Source organism: Amaranthus tricolor, chromosome 1 (assembly GCF_026212465.1).
Source record: "Amaranthus tricolor cultivar Red isolate AtriRed21 chromosome 1, ASM2621246v1, whole genome shotgun sequence".
NCBI lineage: Eukaryota > Viridiplantae > Streptophyta > Magnoliopsida > Caryophyllales > Amaranthaceae > Amaranthus > Amaranthus tricolor.
Genome location: NC_080047.1, coordinates 21832536 through 21838462, shown reverse-complemented (window position 1 = coordinate 21838462; position 5927 = coordinate 21832536).

Below are 5927 nucleotides of genomic sequence, written 5' to 3'. Positions count from 1 at the left end.
TGCTGGCATTAGAACCGGGAGTGAGACATCTTCAAACCCCTTTACAATAGTTTCCACGGCCACAATGATGTGGCCACTTGTAACAGGCATTGAATGCACTGTTTGGCCCTCTTTGTTTGGCTGGGCCACACCATATGCAACCTCAGTTAAGTTGCCATCACTAGCAACACTTAACTGAGGCAGCAAAAGAGAACAAGAGGTCACCTCCTGAAAATTGTGTTGTTTAGTATAATAAGCATCATAATAAAATATTAAAACGCGTTGCAATTTAAATTAATAAGTGCTTATATATTTAAAAACTATGTACCTGTAGCACTGGCTCTGGAGTTGGCTCCGGATTTTGAGCAACGAAGTTTATATTCTCCGGTGTGGGGTTTTTCCCTTCAGGGGTATTAGTAATGAGCTGGGGGTGCTACGGGGTAATGGGCTCGGGTGTTGGATCGACCAAAGCGTTAGGATCCCTATGTTGACTTTCCTGATCCTCGACAATCAGGTTTGCCAAGTAACCAATGGGTGCTCCCATCTTCTGCAACACGACGGCCAGGTTTACGAGAACTTCCTTCGTAATCTTCGCTCGGAGGGTTGCTACTTCATCCCGCAGCGCCGTTCGGGATTGAGTAGCAACACACTCTTTGTCGAATGCCTTCTGTAACCCCACGCGGACGCCTCCTTTTTTGACCACCCGCCCACTGTGGTCTTTCCCTAAGACCATATGCAATGCATCAACATTGCCTCTTGGGGTGAACTCCCCCGTAGCTTCTTTTTCGTTCTAGCCCATCTGTTCAAATAGAAAGTGACATACATAGCAATTAGTATAAGTACATCAAAGCTCGTTCCCGGATCATTAATGGTAAATTTACCACTTGCATCTCGGGAATGGAGCCCGCAATACCAATCACGCACCCGATCTCCAGCAGGAGTATTCACGGATGCGAAGGTAGTCGTAGATGAGGGCGTGGATGAACTTTGATTGGGGTATAAACCCGCATCCACCCACTCTTTTCGGACCTCATCGTACGTTTTCTGGCCCAAGCGATGGTAAAACTTCCTTTTGCTTGCAGAATCAGAAGATTTACCACACTTTTTCTAATTAATCAATAGAAATCGAATGTCATGTATTAGTTTAATGACTGAATCAAAAGAAGTAAATTCAAATTGGTAAACTATAATATAATATGAAATACTTACAACTTCTATGGGAGTTGTTCTTTTGGCAACAAAGGCCTCCCAATCCCTCTTCGATATGTGACCCCATATTTCATAGGGCATCTTCGAAGGTGATTGCTCTCCACCTTCGTTTCCCGTTTTGACCTTTTTGGTCGTACGGGCACGCCTCTTTGTAATCCAGCCAGTTACTAGCTTGGATTTGAAATCTCTGAATCTTTCAGCAACAACTGAAAGAAACACATTCTTCTTGTCCTCATCGCTCTCGATGTGGAAAACATTCTACAAAAAAATTTATATTTATTATTGTCAATCAAATTAATTTTAAAATGAAACTAAATGAGTAAAAATAGTGAAGTTGCTTACCACAGTATCATTCCATAGAGAGTTCTTCAAACCCTCTGGAACCTCGTTCCATGCGTGCAATATTGAAAGCTTGCGGATACATAGACCCACTTGTTTTCCATATTGCCTACGCCTTTTTCCGCAGGGTTGACCCAATGCATTGTATTCCAAATGCATGGGTTCTGTGACTTTGAGGTTTTTCGTAGGACCTCGCCCTTTTCTTTTCTTACTGGTAGTGGGAGCATCCATTGGTGGGGCGTCTTCAGTCTTAAAATCATTCTCAATCGGCGGAGCGTCTTCAGCCATACGCTCGTATCTCATTATTTGGTCCTCTTCGCTGTCATAACTACGATGCTCATTATCCGAGTTCTCAATCTCGGGGACAATTTCATCTCTAAATAGATGCATTGTATATCAGTACCAGAAAGAGTATGAATAGAAATATATTAGAACATAAGCTAAGTAATATTAAGAATATGACTATGATTTATAATTTTAATACGTTCAACACAATAATATATAACAAATAGTGTTATGTGCAAAGTTTCATGCTAAACAAATCAAGTGCCAAAAAAACTTTAAAAAGCTTTAAATTCATACCTTGTGAATCACTTAATTTAAATGTATTCCTTCCGTGTGATCTACACGCATATAACCAACATCTACAACATGTACATCATCTTGATCCATTGATTTTGGATTGATAAAGGGAGGGGAGTCTTCAAAAGCATCATATTCTTCCTCATCCTTAACATCACCTATACCAAGGATACTTCTTTTTCCCGGTACAACAATAGACCATTTTTTATCAGATGGGTCTACAATGTAGAATACTTGCTTGGCTTGTGTGGATAGTATGAATGGCTCCTCACTATCATGCAAACGAGCTAAGTCTACAAGAGTGAATCCACAAGGGTCGTCATTTTTTATGCATTGTCGATTATTATCTACCCACTTACATTTGAAAAGACCAATATTGAAAGTAGAGTAGTCAAGCTCCCATATTTCATGTACCCGCCTGTAGTATACAAATTTAGCATCAACCGGTGCTTGATCCTTCGCACTCGCGTAAAATGTAGATGACGACAAAATAGAAACCCCCCTACGATGACTTCTTGTCTTGACCCTCAGTCCAAAATGTGAAGCCATTGACATCATAACCCTTATATTTGTTGACATCATCACGAGGACCAAAAGCTAACCACTTAACAATTTCGGATACACCCTTGAGTTCTTCGAATATTACTCGATTATGAAACGAATTAATAAACGTCTTGTTATGCAACTGCATCAATGCCCTATCCCCTTTAGAAGGATGTTTTGCGCGCAATATATCAAAATTTTCACTCAAAAAAGGATGAACTTCCAGAATATGATGCAATACATACAAGTGTACTTGTAGAAGGCTTTCTTGAGGAGGTGTGACCGATTTGGAGCCAATTGTTCCTTTTCCCTCTAATCTTCCTTCATGTCTAGAGGAAGGAAGTCCAATAGGCTTTGCCATGGCCAAATACTCGGCTACAAAGTTACTAATCTCATCGTTCACAGTGCCTTGAATCATACTCCCCTCGGGTTGTGCTGGATTCCTCATCTTGTTTTGTAAAACACCCATGTGTCTTTCAAAAGGATAACACCACCTTAAAAAAACTGGACCCACAAGCTTGATCTCACGAATGAGATGGACAATAAGATGAACCATTATGTCAAAGAAAGAAGGTGGAAAATACATCTCAAACTTGCATAAAGTTACAATCACGTCGAGTTGAAGTGCATCAAGTTTAAAGGGATCAAGAACTTTATTACAAATTGTGTTGAAGAACGAACATAGCTCGGTAATAGCATATCTCACATGTTTTGGCAGTATTCCACGGATTGCAATTGGTAAGAACACTTGCATCATTACATGGCAATCGTGAGATTTCATGCTTCCCAACTTCAGCTCACCATTTAGGCTCACAAATGTCTTCATGTTGGATGAGTACCCAGACGGAACCTTAATGCCATACAAACACTCACAAAATGTCCGCTTCTCTGCTTTGGACAATGTGTAGCAAGCTGGAGGAAATAAACTTTGTCATTACTCATCTTCTTCTTACTGCCACCAACTTCATCAGCTCTATTTCTTTTCTTACTCACCTTAACATGTGCCCACAACTCCGGACGAAGACCCTTACATTCAAACCAATCTCGCACGGCCCTAACATCTTTGTCTTACCCGGAATGTTCATGAGAGTCCCGAGTATGGCATCGCATACATTTTTCTCTATATGCATAACGTCAAGACAATGCCTAACCTGTAAATCTCTCCAATATGGAAGCTTCCAAAAGATAGATTCTTTTTTCCATAATCGGTCTTCACCCCCTTGCACTTTCCCCGTTTTACCAAATACAGTCTCAACTCCCTTAACCTGTTCATAAACCTCATAACCGGTCAACGGTCGACGAGCTACACGGTCCTCAACCTCCCCGTTGAACATCTTCTTCTTCTTACGATATTGGTGGTCTCGTGGGAGGAACTTTTCGATGGTGCATGAATACGTCTTTGCACTTAGGAATCCACGTGGATTCCATGTCATCAATACATATTGGGCATGCTTTCTTCCCTTTGTTCTTATACCTCGATAAGTTTCCATATGCCGAAAAATCATTAACGGTGCATAAAAGCATTGCACACAAGGTGAACTCCTCATTAGCATATGCATCAAACACTGAAACGCCTTCATCCCACATCTTTCTCAAATCTTCAACGAGAGGTGCAAGATACACATCTATGTCATTGCCAGGTTGTTCAGGACCCGAGATAAGAAGCGAAAGCATTATGTACTTACGCTTCATACACAACCAAGGTGGCAAATTATAAATCACTAAAAGTACCGGCCTAGTACTATGTTGAGAACTAAGATTGCCGAATGGGTTCATTCTATCCCTATACACAGTCTGTGCCTTAAATTACGAACCTCATCCCCAAAAGTCTTATGCAACCTATCAATACTCTTCCACTCCGGAGAATCAGATGGATGTGTGAGCAAGTGACCTTTCTTCACCCTATCTGCATGCCACCTCAAATTTAACGCATCTTTCTTTATAGAAAACAAGCGCTTGAATCTAGGTATTTTTGGAAGATACCACAACACCTTAGCCGGGGGCCCTTTAGCATCCCGAGCCCCTTTTACGCTTGTAGCGCGATAACCCACACCTAGGACACTCTTCTAAGTTCTCGTTTTCATTCCGATACAACACACAATCATTCGAACACGCATGAATCTTCTGGTACTCTAAGCCGAAAAGACACATGAGCTTTTTGGCATAATATGTCGACTTTGGAAGTTCATTTCCCTCAGGAAGCATCTCACCTAACGCTTCTAATAACATTGTGAAAGTAGCGTCACTCCAATTGAACTTTGACTTAATGTTGAAAATTGTCAACACTGCTGTTAGTTTGGTGAACTTTATACATCCAGGATACAAAGGCTTTTGAGGAGCCTTTGTCAACAAGTCAAAAACACGAGAACGTTTTCCTAACTCATCCTCGACTCCCTCCATCATCTCATCAACACGATCCACATCCTCATCGACCTTCTCTTCATCTGTCTCATACCTATCAACATGATCTACTACATCCTCATTGACATCGGCCACATTATTGACGTCCTCAACAACACTTTTCTCTTTGTAAATTCCCTCCTCACCATGACAAACCCAAACATGATATTGAGGCCTAAACCCATGTCGAAGTATGTGCTCTCTAAGGATATCAACACTATCTACCTTTGATACATTGCCACAACTGACACATGGGCAATAAAAACCAACTCCCCCCGTCCTAACTTGATGTTCAACCGCAATACTACAAAATTCTAATACGACATCAATAAATTCCGACAATTCAATACTTCCATACATCAAAGAACGATCTTTTGTCATCCTAAGTAGTGTGATTAATTGATTTAAAACAAAATTAATACACAACTTTTAAACATATATACTTATTTATAACAAACATATTTAACCCTAAAAAAATATACTTTGAATAATTAACATTGTATAACCTTAGAAATATAACATTCAAAATATAAATAATTAAATTAAATCATTCAACCTTAGAAATATAAGTATTCTAATTCTAATAATTAAAGACAAGTATAACAACAAACCACATTTTTAACAAAATATGCAAATAATTAACAAACCACACACAAACCACATTCACAAATAATTATTAAATATGCAAATAATTAATTAACAAACCACATTTTTAACTAAATTACTAAATTACAAGTGAAACAATAAAAATAAAAACTTGCAAATTTACAAAACAAATAGAAATTACCTTGATTTCGTGGGTTATGTAATAATCTACAAAGAAAAAAAAATTAATTAGCACTAATTTTCATAATTCGTATGCAGTAGAAGAATAA